At 38.3% G+C, this 19,729-nt stretch overlaps 1 long non-coding RNA gene and 2 pseudogenes across 4 annotated transcripts in view; all 3 read left to right on the forward strand.

The window, feature by feature from the left end:
• LOC129459585 (uncharacterized) overlaps positions 1–19,729 on the forward strand; it is a 230,936-nt gene that overhangs the window by 22,803 nt on the left and 188,404 nt on the right. The gene's annotated exons all lie outside the window — the stretch shown is intronic.
• Positions 8,197–8,286, forward strand: LOC129461750 (uncharacterized; annotated as a pseudogene).
• Positions 8,789–15,573, forward strand: LOC129459569 (ubiquitin-conjugating enzyme E2 C-like; annotated as a pseudogene).

Below are 19,729 nucleotides of genomic sequence, written 5' to 3' on the forward strand. Positions count from 1 at the left end.
TGACAGTAGAGAAACCAAAACTGCATGAACCCTTAAAGATCAAAAAGATTGAGAGAGATAGTGGATAAGAGACGTCTATGTATTTTTGCAAGGAGGAATGAGAATGAGTGGTGACTTAGCAGAATAGAGAGGAAGTCTAACTACTTGCCATGATAAAAGCGTGTCTGTCTCTACTGCAGAATGCTGGAAAAATTCAGGATTTGGAGGTACAAGGTACCCTTAAATAGCCTTGGGGAGTAGAGTGGGCTTGGAATGGAAGGATTGGTTGAAAATCTGTTTAAGCAACAGTTTGCTCCGTAGGTCCCATCTCAACAAATAAGCCTGGATTCTTCGACCTTGACAGACATAGATAGGACTTGTTGATTCACGGTAGAAGAGATTATCTCAGGTTTGTTCTAGATTTGGGAATACTAAGCAGAGCTGAGAGTGGATGCTAAAGCACCATACTGAAATCAAATGATTATATTATTTTTCCTATTGGTTCTATAACAAAATTTCCTCAAATATAGTGGTTTAAAAAAACACAAATTTATCATCTTATAATTCCAGGGGTCAGAAGTCCAAAATGAGTCTCAGTGGGTTAAAATTAACATGTCAGCAGAGTTGTCTTTCTTCATGGAGGCTCTAGAAAGAAATTTTGTTTTCTTGCCTTTTCCAGCTCCTTTCAGCCACCTTCATTACTTGGCTCATGGCTCCCTTACTTCTTCAAAGCTAGCAATGGATTTTTCACATCATATCATTTTGTCCCTGACTCTCCTGCCCTCCTCTTCTGTATTTAAATCCAACTGAATAATCCAAGATAATCTCCCTTTGTTAAGGTCAATTTTTTAGCAAGCTTAATTCTACCTGCTATCTAAATTCTCGTTTGCCATGTAACATAACATGTTCATAGGTTCCTGGGATTAGGATGTGTGGACATCTGTGAGAGGCCATTATTCTGCCTACCAGAGAGATTAAGTCAGAGTCTGTGTATTGGTTGGTGAGATACCTATGTCTGTTCATCTGCTTGGCTTCCAAATGCTAGTGACTAGGTTCATATTCTTCACTCACAAAGTGGGAAACTGGAGAACTTCTCTGAGAAACTCTCAAGACCCTGATCACCCTAATGCATTGGTTATAAACTAGGACTGATTTCCCCCCACAGGGGACATTTGGCAATCTTTGGAGAGATACTTGATTGTAATAACTAAAGATATGCGCAGAGGTGTGCTACTGGCATCTTGGGGATAGAGGCCAAGGATGCTGCTAACCATCTTGCAGTACACAGGGAAGCTCATCTTCCTGTTCCCCAAAATAATTATTCAGTTCAAAATGTCAATAGGGCCAAAGTTGAGAAATCCTACCCTAATGTTAAGTCTATCAGTTAACATCACCCAAACATAAATCAATGACTGATTAGAGAGCATGTAACATGAAAAAGAGAGAGGAAAATAAACCAACAGGTAAAATGAATGTAGAAAAAACAGTCAATGCAGAGAATAGAATAGTATTTTAAATTGGCTATCTTAATATGTTCAAAGAAATAAGACAAGTTACTGATTGTGTAAAACAAGAACAGAAAGGCTATCCAAAAGTAGAACTTTTTGAGAACAAAAAACAGATATTGGAAAGTAAAGATATGATAGTAGAAAGGAAGTCAGTAACCCAGGTAGAATTTAGTGATTTCACAAAGATTGCCATATTGGTTAAAAATGTGAGACCCAACTGTATGCTGCCTGTAATAAACATATTTTAGACATAAAAAACCAAATAGGTTAAAGGTAAAAGGACCAAAAAAGACATACCATGGCAACACTAATCAAAAGATAGTTATGTTACTATGAGACAAAATAGGTTGTAGATCAGAGTATATTATTAAGGATAAAAAGGCTCACTTCAAAATGATAAAAGGGTGAATTCATCAAGGGTACCTAATATAATTGTACGCATTCATGTGTCTAATGATACAAATGGAAAACACAAATTAAAATCTGATAGAACTGAAAGTAATACAGGAAAAATTTGTAACTAGATCCCATAATTATATCTGGAGATTCCAATACTCCTCTTTCAATAATTGATAGGGTAAGTAGACAGAAAATTAGTAAAAGTGTAGAAGGCTTAACACTATCAACCTACTAGAAGTAATTGACATTTGTAGATCACTTTAAAACAACAAAACACACATTCTTTTCAAGTGCACATGGAACATTGACCAAGTTAGGCTATATTCTAGGTCATAAAACAAGTCTCAAATTTAAACAGACTCAAGTAATACAAAGTATGTTTTCTGATGACAATGGCATTAAGTTAGAAATCCATAACAGAATGATGTGTGGGGAATTCCCCAAATATTTGTAAACTAAACAACACACTCGTAAATAACTCATAGGTCAGTGATGAAATCAAACAGGAAAGTATTTTGAGCTAGATGGTAATGAAAATTCAACGTATTAAAATTGTGGGATGTTGCTACAGCAGTACTTAGAAGGAAATTTATAACACTAAATGTGTTTTAAATAAGATATAGACATTAAATGTCTATGTTGGAAAAAGAAAGATCTCAAATCAATGACCTCAACTTCCACCTTAAGAAACCAGAAAAAGAAGAGAAAGAAAATAATAAAAATTAGAGTAGAAATCAATGAACTGAAGACAGAGATAGAAAAAATCAGTACAACCAAAAGCTGCTTCTTTGACTGAATCAGTACAACTGATTTAAACTTCTAGCCACACTGATTAGGGGAAAAAAAAAGAGGATAGGATTAGGGGTAGGGGGAGAAAACACAAATTTTGAATATTCGGAATGAAAGAAGTGATATCAATACAGATGCAACAGATTAAAAGTGTAAGAAGGAAATATTATGAATTTTATGCCAGTATAGTCAACTTAGATGAAATAGACACAATTACTTGAGAAACACAAACTATCAAAGCTAATCCAAGAAGAAATAGCCTTTTATTTATTAAATAAATTTAATTTGTAGTTAAAGACCTAATCATAAAGAATTCCAAGCCAAGAGTTTCACTGGTAAGTGGTTTCACTGGAATTCTTACAAACATTCCTGGAAGAAATAACACCAATTTAATGCAAACTTTTCTAGAAAATCAAAGAGGAGGAAATAACTGCCAATTCATTTTATAAGGCCAGCATTACTCTGATACCAAAATTAAACAAAGACATTGCAAGAAAAGAATTTTATAGATTAATATTTCTTATGAAATAGTTATAAAATTCTAAAAATTTTAGCAAATTGAAGCCAATGATTATTTCAATAGGTGCAAAAAAATTTTGGACAATATTAACAGACTTTCCTGATAAAAGGTATTTGTAAGCTAGGAATGGAATTCACTCATTATGACAAGTGGCATCTATGAAAAACCTACAGCTGACATCATAGTTAATGGGGATAGTGAAAGACTGAGACAAATAAGGCAAGAAAAAATAAAAGGCCATGTAGACTGGAAAGGAAGAAGTAAAACTGTCTTTGCAGGTAACGTGAGTATCTGTGTAGAAAATTCTGTAGCATCTACAAAAAATATTCTAAAACTAATAATTGAATTTAGCAAGCTTGTAGTAAACAAGATCAATATACAAAAACAATAATAAATAATAGCAGTGAATAATCTAAAATTAAAATCTGAAAAAAATACTATTTGTAATAGTATATTGAGTAGTACCAAAAATTATGAAATATTTTGGTATAAATTTTACAAAAGATGTGTGAGAACTGTAACTAAACACTATAAAATATTGCTGATGGACATTAAAGACTACTCAAATAGAGAGAGATACAGGGTTCATGGATTGGAGGACTCTTCTTAAGATGTAATTTCTTGGCTGGGAATAGTAGCTCATGCTTACAATTCCAGCACTTTGGGAGGCTGAGGTGGGAGGATCGCTTGAGCCCAGGGGGTCAAGGCTGCAGCGAGTTGTGTTCATGCCACCGCACTCCAGCCTGGGCAGCAAGAGCGAAACTCTGTCTTAAAAAAAAACCACACACACACACACACACAAAAAAAATCAAACCTGGATAAAACCATTAATGAAATGCGGAAGAAATATCTAAAGAACTTTGGAGCTGGAGGTCTGTATTGTGGTTCTATTCTGTCACTTTGGGTATCGTTACTGTGATTTTCAGTTTGCTTAAAATGAGGGAGTTGAAATGTTTGGCTTATAAGGTCATATATAGCTGAAAAATTCTGTGTAAAATATGGAGAGCTCTCAAGAAACGTTTATGTGGAAGACAGTGTTCTGCATTCACATTTGTAAGTGTTTTAAATAATTTTTATAGGATCAGAATAACTGATGGACCCTTACATATCTCAGTATTGTAATTAAATAATTTTGGGGGTGAGGTAACAGAATCCTATTCTCAAGGAAAATTGTAAGCAAATGTAACATAACAAGTATAACTTTTATGGTTTTAGATAAACTCAATTTTTACACAATAATTATATTTTGAAGTAGAATTTCTGATCACAATAATTTTATTCCTTATTTTTGAAATATCTAAAATATTCTACCAATTATTTTGAGTTTTACTTTTGCTATTTAAAATGACAAAGAAAAGCCCAGTTGGGTATCTTTCGGTATATAATTACATCATTTTTGAGATTTGAGAGGATTTATTTTTGTTAATACTAGTTTAGTATACCTCCAAGAGTAAAAAACTATTTGAGATAATTCTGATAAGCATTATTAGCTTAAGAAATTACATGATACAATATATCAGTTTAGCAAAGTCATACTTGTATTCCGTGAATATATACAAATACAAATAAATTAAAATTAAAATTTAAAAATAGATTAATAAAACAAAATTTAAAAAAGAAATTGCATAATAGTGGTCAAAAAATGTCTGAAACCAAAGTAGAAGTCATTATCTCAGTTAAGAAAAGGATCATCTACACATGATTAAAGTAAGTTAATATTAGCTTGTAATGCCAGCACTTTGGAAAGCTGAGGCTGGAGGATCGCTTGAGGCCAGGAGTTTGAGAGCAGACCGGACAACATAGAGGGATGTGTCTCTACTAAAAATAGACAAATTTTTTTAAAAAGTGAGTTAACATTAAATTAGAACAATTATTTAGGCCCTGTTAACATGACCTTGGAGATGTGACAGCCATGCAAATATAAGTGGTTGTCCCCAGGTACAGTATATATCCTTAATACCATCTAAATGGGATATGAATCAGAACATAATAAAAATAATTATACATAAAAAATTGAAATACTATAAAGCTATAGCTAAGTTGTGGCTCTAGGTTAACTACCAACTCCTTCAACAGCAACAGCATATTTTAAAACCCTTTGTCCTGGTTCTAATCAGAGTTCTTGACTTTTTGGCCTTCTGTAGTGTCACTGGCCAGTCTTCTTCTGTGTCTCAAGTTGGTTCATTCTGAATGGGTCACTTTCTTTTTTTTTGTTGTTGTTGTTTTTTTTTTTTTTTTTTTTTTTTTTGAGACAGAGTCTTACTCTGTTGCCCAGGCTGGAGTGCAGTGGCACGATCTTGGCTCACTGCAACCTCCGCCCTCCAAGTTCAAGTAATTCTCCTGCCCCAGCCTCCTGAGTAGCTGGGATTACAGGTGCCTGCCACTGCGCCTGGCTAACTTTCTGTATTTTTAGTAGAGATGGGGTTTCACAATCTTGGTCAGGCTGGTCTTGAACTCCTGACCTCATGATCCACCTGCCTTGGCCTCCCAAAGTGCTGGGATTACAGGCGTGAGCCACCGTGCCCGGCCCTGAATGGGTCACTTTCTTTAAGCTGATATAAAATCTAGGAAGTTCTCAGTCTGTTTTGGAAGTTGATAAATTACAGATATTTAGCGAGGCTTCTTCATAATAATAACTAGCATTTTCAGAAGTTTGCCACTTTGACATACTTTTTTTTGAGACAGAGTCTCACTCTGTCACCCAGGCTGGAGTGCAATGGCACAATCTTGGCTCACTGCAACCTCCACCTCCCAGGTTCAAGTGATTCTCGTGTCTTGGCCTCCTGAGCAGCTGGGACTACAGGCGTGTACCACCACACCTGGCTAACTTTTACATTTTTAGTAAAGATGGGGTTTCACCATATTGGCCAGGCTGTTCTCGAACTCCTCAAGTGATCTGCCTGCCTCAGCCTCTCAAAGTGCTGGGATTACAGGTGTGAGCCACTGTGCTCAGCTGAAGTACTTTTTTATATAGTGATGTGGTTTGGCTGTGTCCCCACCCAAATCTCATCTTGAATCGTAACTCCCATAATTCCCATGTGTCATGGGAAGAACCCGGTGGGAGGTGATTGAATTATGGGTGCGGGTCTTTCGTGCACTGTTCTTGTGATAGTGAATGAGTCTTATGAGATCTGATGGTTTTAAAAAACGGGAGTTTCCCGGCACAATCTCTCTCTTTGCCTGCTGCCATCCATGTAAGATGTGACTTGCTCCTCCTGGCTTTTCACCTTCCGCCATGATTGTGAGGCCTTCCCAACTTCGTGGAACTGTAAGTCCAATAAACCTCCTTCTTGGGTATGTCTTTATCAGCAGCATGAAAACAGACTAATACATATAGTAACTCATTTAATTCTCACAAAGCATTGAGGTAAGTATTATTTAGAGATGAGGAAATAGTTACAGAGAGATTGGCAGCCTAGTTCTAGAAATCATGTGTTTTAACCATTACATTATACTGCCTTAGAGATGAACTAGATTTTGTCCTTACATTGATATTATATTATTTTAGCTACTTTTGTAACAAGTGTAAACTTGTTATTGTTGAAGTAATTACCTTTTAAGTTCCCTCCAATAATGTACCTTCTCTTCTCTGCCACTCAGTGGGAAGAAAGGGTCTTATAGTCAACTCCCCTTAAAAAAAAGTCTCCCCCCAACTGCTCAGAAGTCATTTATTCTGTATTAGTATTTTCCAAAGGTATTTGACCTCAAAACACTCTTTTTTATAGCATACTTAATTAGCCCCTACCTAATATTGAGTGAAGTATTCTATGTGACACTAGTTTGGAAAAATGAGGCAGTACTTTTATTCACTGTATTGTTGTGGTATAAGTGTCCCCCCTGGAATAGCAGCCCAGATTAAAACTTCTAATAACTGTCTGGTTTTGCTATTTATTTATGATGTCCTTTCATGTGTATATTATATAAATCCTAGTTAAAATTATTGTAATCACAAATGAAACTAACATGAGCTACTTTAGCCAACAACAAAAAAGGGAGATTTATTTTGAGGCTATAAAGTTATCCCAAGAGGAATATAGGGATGTGGGTATTTCAAAAGCGGGGAGACAGTCTGGCCAAATGAGGAATTAGAACCAGAAAACAGCCTCATAACTCTCATTCTCTCTCTCTAGGGTCACTTGGTCTTTCATTTCTGCATCTATCTGCAAGGCTACTTCATCTTTCTTTGCAGTTCCAAGTGTCAGCTAAAATATCCTAGTGCTTTCAGATTTAGATAATATTGGCATGAACCATATTTATACCCCGTGGGGCTCATGTGGCTTCTGTGAGATTTCTACAAATTTCTGAATGAGAAGGCAGTGAGATAAGGGGGTGGAGGAATGCCAGGTTGATGTTCTCATGGTCACCTCTGGCTATGGGTTTCTGTTTCCATACGCAATAGATTTTGTTGAGGGTTTGGGGGTTTATATCATAGGAATATAATCAGGATTGCCTGTTGGGGATACTTTCAGACACTCCTGAGAAAATTCTTTTGGCCCTTTGTCCAAAAAGTCCCTACACTTCAAATTTTCTTACTGACTTATTTCTCCTTCTTTCCCCTTCTTTCCTGGAGACAGAAAAAACAGTTTTTTTCTGGTGCCATCCAGAGTAGTTTTACCATCTGCTTTGTTTCTGTGGCTTCTGACACCTATTCCCTCAGGGTCTTACATTCTATCCCAAGCATCTCAAACAAGGATGTGTCCCTTTATGGTTGTGTTAGTTTGCTAGGGCTAACTAGCAAATTTATTTTGTCACAGTTCTGGAGGTTAAAAGTCTGAGATTAGGTTATCAGCAGGGTTGTCTTCTTCTGAGGGCCATGAAGGAAGGATCTGTTCCAGGCTTCTTCTTGGTTTGTAGATGGAAATGATCTCCCTGCCCCTTCACATCGTCTTCCCCCTGTATGTGTGTGTGTACACATTTCCACATCTTAGTAAGGACACTGGTCATCTTGGATTAGGGCCCATCCTAATGACTTCACTTTAATTACCTCTTTAAAGAACCTAGGTTCTTTTGTGTTTCATAAAGTAATGATTGTGTTTTCACATTATTGTGTGAGGTGTGCCTCCCTCAGTCTGCACATTACCTGACATGAAAAAGTTTAAAGAATGACCGTATCTCTAAATTCAGTTACATTCTAAGGGGTAGGACTTCTACATAAGAATTTTTGGGGCAGGGACGTACTTCAGCCTATAGCGCTGGTAGTTTTTGTTAAGATAATACATATTTGCCCATGTTACTTTTGCTTCACAGTGTTTATGGTAGGGGGGGACATTCTCCCTGAAGCAAATTAGTTTAAGCAAGCAGCCTTAGCTGATTAGAATTGGGTCTCAATTCCACATCTCCAGGAGGAAGAATCCGATTAACAGTGGTTAGATTATGTATCCACTTCAGAACGCTCACTTTTGGCCAGGGATCAGGTTTTCTCACACAGTAAGGCTGATGGGATCCATCCTTGTTGACTAGAAACAGTTTTCAGTGAAATGAGACAATTAGGAGCTGGCTAGTCCACTTAAGCATTTCATCTACCATTAAAAAAAAAAGTAGGCAGTTGTAGTCATGTTCTCTGAGTTCCTGTCTCCCTGCCAGTGCTGCCTGGATGGCCTGCCAAAACTGCAACACAGCTGCCACCAGCATTGCTGCCCATAAAGGAGCAGAGTGCAGCAGTGGGTACGGCAGGATACAGCAAGAGCTGAAGACCCTTGTGATCTCTGGCAACAAAGGAATTTCTGCCTTACCTGCATCAGACAACCTTTTGAAATCAGTAGGACCATCCCTGAAGCAGCTGGCAAGGAAGACCTGAGATATAAGGTTTCCCTGGAGTTCCCCAGTGGCTACCCATACAACATGCCCTTGGTTAAGTTCCTCATGCCCTGGTACTATCTCAATGTGGACGCCCAGTGTTAACACCTGTCTGGACATCCTGAAGGACAAGTGGTCTGCCCTGTATGATGTCAAGAACACCCTGCACTCCATCCACAGCCTGCTAGTAGAACTCAACATCGATAGCCTTTTGAACACACATGCTGCTGAGCTCTAGAAAAACTCCATAGCTGATGCGGAGCCAAGATGGCCGAATAGGAACAGCTCCGGTCTCCAGCTCCCAGCCCCAGCGACACAGAAGACGGGTGATTTCTGCATTTCTGCTTGAGGTACCGGTTTCATCTCACTAGGGAGTGCCTAACAGTGGGTTCAGGACAGTTGGTGAAGCGCACTGTGCGCGAGCCAAAGCAGGGCGAGGCATTGCCTCACTCGGGAAGTGCAAGGGGTCAGGGAGTTCCCTTTCCTAGTCAAAGAAAGGGGAAACAGACGGCACCTGGAATATCAGGTCAGTCCCGTCCTAATACTGCGCTTTTCCAACGGGCCTGGAAAACGGCACACTAGGAGATTGTGTCCCGCACCTGGCTCGGAGGGTCCTATGCCCACAGAGTCTTGCTGATTGCTAGCACAGCAGTCTGAGATCACGCTGCAAGGCGGCAACGAGGCTGGGGGAGGGGCGCCCGCCATTGCCCAGGATTGCTTAGGTAAACAAAGCAGCCAGGAAGCTCGAACTGGGTGGAGCCCACCACAGCTCAAGGAGGCCTGCCTGCCTCTGTAGGCTCCACCTCTGGGGGCAGGGCACAGACAACCAAAAACTCAGCGAGAACCTCCACAGCCTTAAATGTCCCTGTCTGACTGACAGCTTTGAAGAGAGTAGTGGTTCTCCCAGCACGCAGCTGGAGATCTGAGAACGGACAGACTGCCTCCTAAAGTGGGTCCCTCACCCCTGAGCAGCCTAACTGGGAGGCACCCCCCCAGTAGGGACAGACTGACACCTCATTCAACCGGGTACTCCTCTGAGACAAAACTTTCAGAGGAACTATCAGACAGCTGAATTTGTGGTCTCACGAAAATCCGCTGTTCTGCAGCCACCGCTGCTGACACCCAGCCAAACAGGGTCTGGAGTGGACCTCTAGTAAACTCCAACAGACCTGCAGCTGAGGGTCTTGTCTGGTAGAAGGAAAATTAACAAGCAGAAAGGACATCCACACCAAAAACCCATCTGTACATCACCATCATCGAAGCCAAAAAGTAGACAAAACCACAAAGATGGGGAAAAAACAGACCAAAAAAACTGGAAACTCTAAAAAACAGAGCACCTCTCCTCCTCCAAAGGAACGCAGTTCCTCACCAGCAACGGAACAAAGCTGGATGGAGGATGACTTTGATGAGTTGAGAGAAGAAGGCTTCAGACGATCAAACTACTCTGAGCTACGAGAGGAAATTCAAAACAATAGCAAAGAAGTTAAAAACTTTGAAAAAAAATTAGAAGAATGGATAACTAGAATAACCAATGGAGAGAAGGGCTTAAAGGAGATGATGGAGCTGAAAGCCAAGTTTCGAGAACTACGCGAAGAATGCAGAAGCCTCAGTAGCAGATGCGATCAACTGGAAGAAAGGGTATCGCTGATGGAAGATGAAATGAATGAAATGAAGAGAGAAGGGAAGTTTAGAGAAAAAAGAATAAAAAGAAATGAACAAAGCCTCCAAGAAATTTGGGACTATGTGAAAAGACCAAACCTACGTCTGATTGGTGTACCTGAAAATGATGGGGAGAATGGAACCAAGTTGGAAAACACTCTGCAAGATATTATCCAGGAGAACTTCCCCAATCTAGCAAGGCAGGCCAGCATTCAGATTCAGGAAATACAGAGAACGCCACAAAGATACTCCTCGAGAAGGGCAACTCCAAGACACATAATTGTCAGATTCACCAAAGTTGAAATGAAGGAAAAAATGTTAAGGGCAGCCAGAGAGAAAGGTCGGGTTACCCACAAAGGGAAGCCCATCAGACTAACAGCTGATCTCTCAGCAGAAACTCTACAAGCCAGAAGAGAGTGGGGGCCGATATTCAACATTCTTAAAGAAAAGAATTTTCAACCCAGAATTTCCTATCCCGCCAAACTAAGCTTCATAAGTGAAGGAGAAATAAAATACTTTACAGACAAGCAAACGCTGAGTGATTTTGTCACCACCAGGCCTGCCCTAAAAGAGCTCCTGAAGGAAGCACTAAACATGGAAAGGAACAACCGGTACCAGCCCCTGCAAAAACATGCCAAATTGTAAAGACCATCGAGGCTCGGAAGAAACTATAGCAACTAACGAGCAAAATAACCAACTAACATCATAATGACAGGATCAGATTCACACATAACAATATTCACGTTAAATGTAAATGGGCTAAATGCTCCAATCAAAAGACACAGACTGGCAAACTGGATAAGGAGTCAGGACCCATCAGTGTGCTGTATTCAGGAAACCCATCTCACGTGCAGAGACACACATAGACTCAAAATAAAGGGATGGAGGAAGATCTATCAAGCAACTGGAAAACAAAAAAAGGCAGGGGTTGCAATCCTAGTCTCTGATAAAATAGACTTTAAACCAACAAAGATCAAAAGAGACAAAGAAGGCCATTACATAATGGTAAAGGGATCAATTCAACAAGAAGAGCTAACTATCCTAAATATATATGCACCCAACACAGGAGCACCCAGATTCATAAAGCAAGTCCTCAGTGACCTACAAAGGGACTTAAACTCCCACACAATAATAATGGGAGATTTTAACACCCCACTGTCAGCATTAGACAGATCAACGAGACAGAAAGTTAACAAGGATATCCAGGAATTGAACTCAGCTCTACATAAAGTGGACCTAATAGACATCTACAGAACTCTCCACCCCAAATCAACAGAATATACATTTTTTTTCAGCACCACACCACACCTATTCCAAAATTGACCACATAGTTGGAAGTAAAGCTCTTCTCAGCAAATGTAAAAGAACAGAGATTATAACAAACTGTCTCTCAGACCACAGTGCAATCAAACTAGAACTCAGGATTAAGAAACTCAGTCAAAACCGCTCAACTACATGGAAACTGAACAACCTGCTCCTGAATGACTATTGGGTACATAATGAAATGAAGGCAGAAATAAAGATGTTCTTTGAAACCAACAAGAACAAAGACACAACATACTAGAATCTCTGGGACACGTTCAAAGCAGTGTGTAGAGGGAAATTTATAGCACTAAATGCCCACAAGAGAAAGCAGGAAAGATCCAAAATTGACACCCTAACATCACAATTAAAAGAACTAGCAAAGCAAGAGCAAACACATTCAAAAGCTAGCAGAAGGCTAGAAATAACTAAAATCAGAGCAGAACTGAAGGAAATAGAGACACAAAAAACCCTTCAAAAAATTAATGAATCCAGGAGCTGGCTTTTTTGAAAAGATCAACAAAATTGATGGACCGCTAGCAAGACTAATAAAGAAGAAAAGAGAGAAGAATCAAATAGATGCAATAAAAAACGAAAAAGGGGATATCACCACCGATCCCACAGAAATACAATCTACCATCAGAGAATACTACAAACACCTCTATGCAAATAAACTAGAAAATCTAGAAGAAATGGATAAATTCCTCGACAAATACACCCTCCCAAGACTAAACCAGGAAGAAGTTGAATCTCTGAATAGACCAATAACAGGTTCTGAAATTGTGGCAATAATCAATAGCTTACCAACCAAAAAGAGTCCAGGACCTGATGGATTCACAGCTGAATTCTACCAGAGGTACAAGGAGGAACTGGTACCATTCCTTCTGAAACTATTCGAATCGATAGAAAAAGAGGGAATCCTCCCTAACACATTTTACGAAGCCAGCATCGTCCTGATACCAAAACCTGGCAGAGACATAACCAAAAAAGAGAATTTCAGACCAATATCCTTGATGAACATTGATGCAAAAATCCTCAATAAAATACTGGCAAACCGAATCCAGCAGCACATCAAAAAGCTTATCCACCATGATCAAGTGGGCTTCATCCCTGGGATGCAAGGCTGGTTCAACATACACAAATCAATAAATGTAATCCAGCATATAAACAGAACCAAAGACAAAAACCACATGATTATCTCAATAGATGCAGAAAAGGCCTTGACAAAATTCAACAGCCCTTCATGCTAAAAACTCTCAATAAATTAGGTATTGATGGGACGTATCTCAAAATAATAAGAGCTATCTACAACAAACCCACAGCCAATATCATACTGAATGGGCAAAAACTGGAAGCATTCCCTCTGAAAACTGGCACAAGACAGGGATGCCCTCTCTCACCACTCCTATTCAACATAGTGCTGGAAGTTCTGGCCAGAGCAATCAGGCAGGAGAAGGAAATAAAGGGTATTCAATTAGGAAAAGAGGAAGTCAAATTGTCCCTGTTTGCAGATTACATGATTGTATATCTAGAAAACCCCATTGTCTCAGCCCAAAATCTCCTTAAGCTGATTAGCAACTTCAGCAAAGTCTCAGGATACAAAATTAATGTACAAAAATCACAAACATTCTTGTACACCAATAACAGACAGAGAGCCAAATCATGAGTGAACTCCCATTCACAATTGCTTCAAAGAGAATAAAATACCTAAGAATCCAACTTACAAGGGATGTGAAGGACCTCTTCAAGGAGAACTACAAACCACTGCTCAATGAAATAAAAGAGGATACAAACAAATGGAAGAACATTCCATGCTCATGGGTTGGAAGAATCAATAATTTATAGATTCAATGCCATCCCCATCAAGCTACCAATGACTTTCTTCACAGAATTGGAAAAAACTACTTTAAAGTTCATATGGAACCAAAAAAGAGCCCGCATCGCCAAGTCAATCCTAAGCCAAAAGAACAAAGCTGGAGGCATCACGCTACCTGACTTTAAACTATACTACAAGGCTACAGTAACCAAAACAGCATGGTACTGGTACCACAACAGAGACATAGATCAATGGAACAGAACAGAGCCCTCAGAAATGATGCCGCATAGCTACAACTATCTGATCTTTGACAAACCTGACAAAAACAAGAAATGGGGAAAGGATTCCCTATTTAATAAATGGTGCTGGGAAAACTGGCTAGCCATATGTAGAAAGCTGCAACTGGATCCCTTCCTTACACCTTATACAAAAATTAATTCAAGATGGATTAAAGACTTATATGTTAGACCTAAAACCATTAAAATCCTACAAGAAAACCTAGGCAATACCATTCAGGACATAGGCGTGGGCAAGGACTTCATGTCTAAAACACCAAAAGCAATGGCAACAAAAGCCAAAATCGACAAATGGGATCTCATTAAACTAAAGAGCTTCTGCACAGCAAAAGAAACTATCATCAGAGTGAACAGGCAACCTACAGAATGGGAGAAAATTTTTGCAACCTACTCATCTGACAAAGGGCTAATATGCAGAATCTACAATGAACTCAAACAAATTTACAAGAAAAAAACAAACAACCCCATCAAAAAGTGGGCAGAGGACATGAACAGACACTTCTCAAAAGAAGACATTTATGCAGCCAAAAAACACATGAAGAAATGCTCCTCATCACTGGCCATCAGAGAAATGCAAATCAAAACCACAGTGAGATACTATCTCACACCAGTTAGAATGGCCATCATTAAAAAATCAGGAAACAACAGGTGCTGGAGAGGATGTGGAGAAATAGGAACACTTTTACACTGTTGGTGGGACTGTAAACTAGTTCAACCATTGTGGAAGTCAGTGTGGCGACTCCTCAGGGATCTAGAACTAGAAATACCATTTGACCCAGCCATCCCATTACTGGGTATATACCCAAAGGACTATAAATCATGCTGCTATAAAGACACATGCACACGTATGTTTATTGCGGCACTATTCACAATAGCAAAGAGTTGGAACCAACCCAAATGTCCAACAACGATAGACTGGATTAAGAAAATGTGGCACATATACACCATGGAATACTATGCAGCCATAAAAAATGATGAGTTCGTGTCCTTTGTAGGGACATGGATGAAACTGGAAAACATCATTCTCAGTAAACTATCGCAAGGACAAAAAACCAAACACCGCATGTTCTCACTCATAGGTGGGAATTGAACAAGGAGAACTCATGGACACAGGAAGGGGAACATCACGCTCCGGGGACTGTTGTGGGGTTGGGGGAGGGGGGAGGGACAGCATTAGGAGATACACCTAATGCTAAATGACGAGTTAATGGGTGCAGGAAATCAACATGGCACATGGATACATATGTAACAAACCTGCACATTGTGCACATGTACCCTAAAACCCTAAAGTATAATAAAAAAAAAAAAAAAAAAAAAAAAAGAAAAACTCCATAGCTTTTAAGAAATACCTGCAAGAAATCTACTCAAAGCAGGTCTCCAGGAAGGAGCCCTAACTCGGGCTGCCCGACCTCTCCTTGTGTTGTCTCTTTATTTTTCCCTTAGATGGTCTGTCCTTTGCTTGATTTCTGTATAGGACTCTGTATCTTGAGCTGTGGTGTTATTTTTGTTTTGTTTCTGTTTTTTATTTTTTTTTATTTTTGAGGCAGGGTCTTGCTCTAACAGGCTGGAGTACAATGGCATGATCACGGCTCACTGTAGCCTCGATGTCCTAGGCTCAATCAATCCTGCCACCTCAGCCTCCTGAGCAGCTGGAACCACAGGTGTAAGCCACAGTGCCAGGCTAATTTTTAATTTTTTTTTTTTTTTTTTTTTTTTGTAGATACGGTGTCTCCCTGTGTTATCCAGGCTGTCCTGGAACTCCAGGGATCAAGAGATTCTCCTACCTTGTCCTCCCAAAGTGCTGGGATTACAAGCATGAGCCAAGACATTTCACCCATTTCTGTTTTTAAAATTAAGTCTCTGATTGAGCTCTTGTGATGTATATTAAATAAATACATTTTGCTTATTTTTATAAAAAATTGTAAATTAAAATTTATTTAGAATAGAAAAGAAAAGAGCTCTATAGTATGTTTTCTAATTTTAGTGGCTAAAACCAATTTCAATAGTAGAATATACTCTTAAGAATGTATACTTAGAAAAGAATGTATTACTTAGAAAATGCTATGATTGATCAAAACTTAAAAGAAAAATAACTTGAAATGGTTATTTTATATCTGTATTTAATGATGAAGTAATTGGTATACTTCAACTTCTAATATGAAGCCATAGAACTACAAAGAAAGATGAACTTATGGTTAAATATGCAACTTGCTTTGTCTGAAATTACCCAAGTACTATACAGGTGCTAATGAATTCTACTTGAGAAGACATGCAGTGAAAATTGCATCACTCTTTGGTTCTGTGTGCTGCTGTAAGCAGTGATTTTTTTTTTTGCCTACCTATAGTTTTTTTCTTTAAGTTACTACCTTATGCCAAATTAAGAGATATGAATTTGCAAATAGCTTCATTTTATGTGCCAGCAGTAATTAGACTCACAAGGAAAAGTAACCTCAGCTACATTTACAAAAGTTAGTATTTTATATTTCATTCACTGGATACGTGTGTCACTATAACTTATTTTTTTCTGTGACATATTTTAGAGATTTCCTATGTCTGAGAGTGTCGTGATCAGTGTCTTTAATGCTAGAGAAGTCATAATTAGCTGGAAACATGGCTGGAGGTCACATTTTCTAAGTAGGAACATGCTATTACTTCTGGCCTGGAAAGCAGTGGCAAACTTTTATATATCTCCCTACCCCACTTTCCCCGCTCAGCATTAGAGTAGTCTTATTAAGAGTTTGAATTTCAAAATGAGAAAGACCTGAGTTAAAATCCCAGTTCAACCATGTACTAATTGTAAGATCTTAGGTAAGTTACTGGGCTTCTGAGTGTAGTTTCTTCATCTGTAAAAAGGAATGATAAGATTATTACAAGGATTAAACAGGATAATATTTGCAATATGCTTAGCAAGATCTTGACACATAGTGTTTTCAAAGTAGTAACAATAACTAAAATAATATTAATTATAATTTTCAAGGCCAGGTCTGCGGAAACAAAGTTGCATGGGCCATGGTCCTTATTTTCAAGAAACTCATAGACCAACGGAGTATGTGACTCAAAAAGCATCACTGTAGAGGTGTAGGAGTATTACGGAGATGTTGCTTAAAGGGCACAAAATTTCAGTTAGACAAGAGGAATATGTTCAAAAGATCTATTTTACCTCATGGTGATTATCATTAATAATGATAGATTGGATACTTGAAAATTGCTGAGAGTAGATTTTAAGTGTTCTCATGACCAAAAAATGGTATGTGAAGTAAATGGCTTGATTTAACCATTACACAATATGTACATATATCAAAACATCATGTTATACACCAAAAATACATACAATGTTTATCAATTTAAAATAGTATCACTGTAAATATATCATTATTTTGGAAATGTACTTGGTACTGGATAGTTGGTTCTCGGTATTTCCATGAAATGCTGTGTTACTGTTTTTAAAAATTACCTATAAATAATTTTTTTCTTAACTTTGGATTTTAAGAACTTTATACCTAGAACAAAGTATTGTAAATGACTCATTAGAACTGTAGGTATTGGCATTCTCTGTCCTGGTCTTAGTTCTGTTTCAGCCCCACAGCTGTTGGGCTCTTTCTTAGGTACCAAGAAGACAGCTAAGTGGGCATGATATCCAAATGATGGGCCATATTCACCCTAGAAGATGAGTTTTGGTCAAGATGGGAGGTTGAGAGGAAGGACTAGAATATGAGATGCAAACTCAGGAAATCTATCCAGAATTGAGGCAAAGAAAAACAGGATCAAGTCATTCAGTTGGTACCCAAGGCCAGGATTCCTCCAGGCACCTGTTCCTTGGAAAAGAGGGACCAGAGAAACTTCAGGAACTCAAGAGATCTGGGTAGGAGCTCAAGCCGGGAGCCTGACATTTGCAAGAGCAGTGTCTAACCAGGGGGTAGGGTAGAGTGAGAGAGGTGGAGAGAACAGCACTTTCAGTGTTCTAAGTGGGCTCTAAACCTTTTTTGATTGTTGATCTTTATTTACTTATTTATTCATATATTATACACACGTACACAATTACATCTTAGTTCAATGAATAATAAAGTTCATTGTTACTGATAATTGCAATTTTTTCAAATAGTTTAAAAAATAATTTTAAATTATTTTGATTAGCTTCTTTCCAGACTTGATTATATTGTTACTGTTTTTAAATACAGATGGGACTGATGGAGATTGTGCTATTTTCTTGTTTGGTATTGTGTGTGCATTGTTCCATTACCTTCAATTTGCCTTTTCTTTGCCTTTTAAAGCCATTATGTGAGAGTGAATTTAGTAATCCGTAAGTGCACTTAGTTGGGCACATATAGGTAGAAATATATTGCCATACACTGAAACTCAGTGAAAATTTAAGGTATCTTTTTTTTTTTATTTTTTTATTTTTATTTTTTTTATTTACTCTTTCTATTTGAAAACACCTGCTCTTCCCTCTGGTTTCTTCGCATGTCATGTGGAACATGTATCTTTTCCTAACATTCATAGGATAAACAGTCACAATATAATCCTTCTATTTTTCTGAACTGATAACAGAAGAAGTTGGGAGAAGTTAAGAATATACTACTTTGTTTCTTATAAGAAAGAAAAGAGAGACAGATTGATGTATAGAGCTACAGAGAAGAGGAGAAAAGCAGAGGTTAAAGAGATGTGGGCAATTACTAGAGGTGGCAAGTTTTGGGATAAAGATATAAATACCGGGTCTTTTGAGGAAGTTTTACTATTTGAAATTGAAGTAGCCTATCCTCCTTACCTTTTATTCTGGTTATGTATTTTTGACTAAATAAAAATGCTGCATTCTTTTAAACTCTCAATGACAGAGTGCAGCACTATACACTAAAAATGTCTTTTCTTGCTTCTTCCTTATCTAAATCCTGCCATGCTCAAGATCCACCTTTTCCAGGTAACCTGCACCAGACTCCAGGCTGTATTTTCTAGAAATGCCAGCAACAATATCTCCCATCCTGAATGCTTTTTTTATACAGTAACCTTGGCACTCTTTCCATCCCTGAAAAGCCTATACAGATGCAGATAAGTACATAAAAGGATCACTAGCCATTAGCAAAGTACAAATTAAAAATACAATAAGATATTTTTAAGATAATTATTATAACAGCTAAAATTTAAAAATTACGATACCACCAAATACTGGTGAGTGCATAGAAATTGGATCTTTCATAAATTGCTGATGGGAATATAAAATAGTACAGCTACTGTGGAAAATGGTTTGGCAGTTTCTTAAAAAACTAAACACACTTTGTAGTTCGAGACCAGCCTGGCCAACATGGTGAAACCACGTCTCTACTAAAAATACAAAAATTAGCTGGGCGTGGTGGTGCACGCCTCTAATCCCAGCTACTCAGGAGGCTGAGGCAGGAGAATTCCTTGAACCCCGGAGGTGGAAGTTGCACTGAGCCGAGATTGCGCCACTGCACTCCAGCCTGGGTGACAAAGACTCCCTCTTGGAAAACAAACAAACAAAACAAAACAAAAAGCTAAACATAACATATGATCCAGCATTGTCCCCCTTGGTATTTACCCAAAGGGGTTGAAAACTTGTGTTCATACAAAAATCCTTACATAGATGTTCATGGCAGCCTAATTTATAATAGCTCCAAACCAGAAACATTAAAATGTTCTACGATAAGTGAAT

This window comes from Symphalangus syndactylus, chromosome 1 (assembly GCF_028878055.3).
Source record: "Symphalangus syndactylus isolate Jambi chromosome 1, NHGRI_mSymSyn1-v2.1_pri, whole genome shotgun sequence".
NCBI lineage: Eukaryota > Metazoa > Chordata > Mammalia > Primates > Hylobatidae > Symphalangus > Symphalangus syndactylus.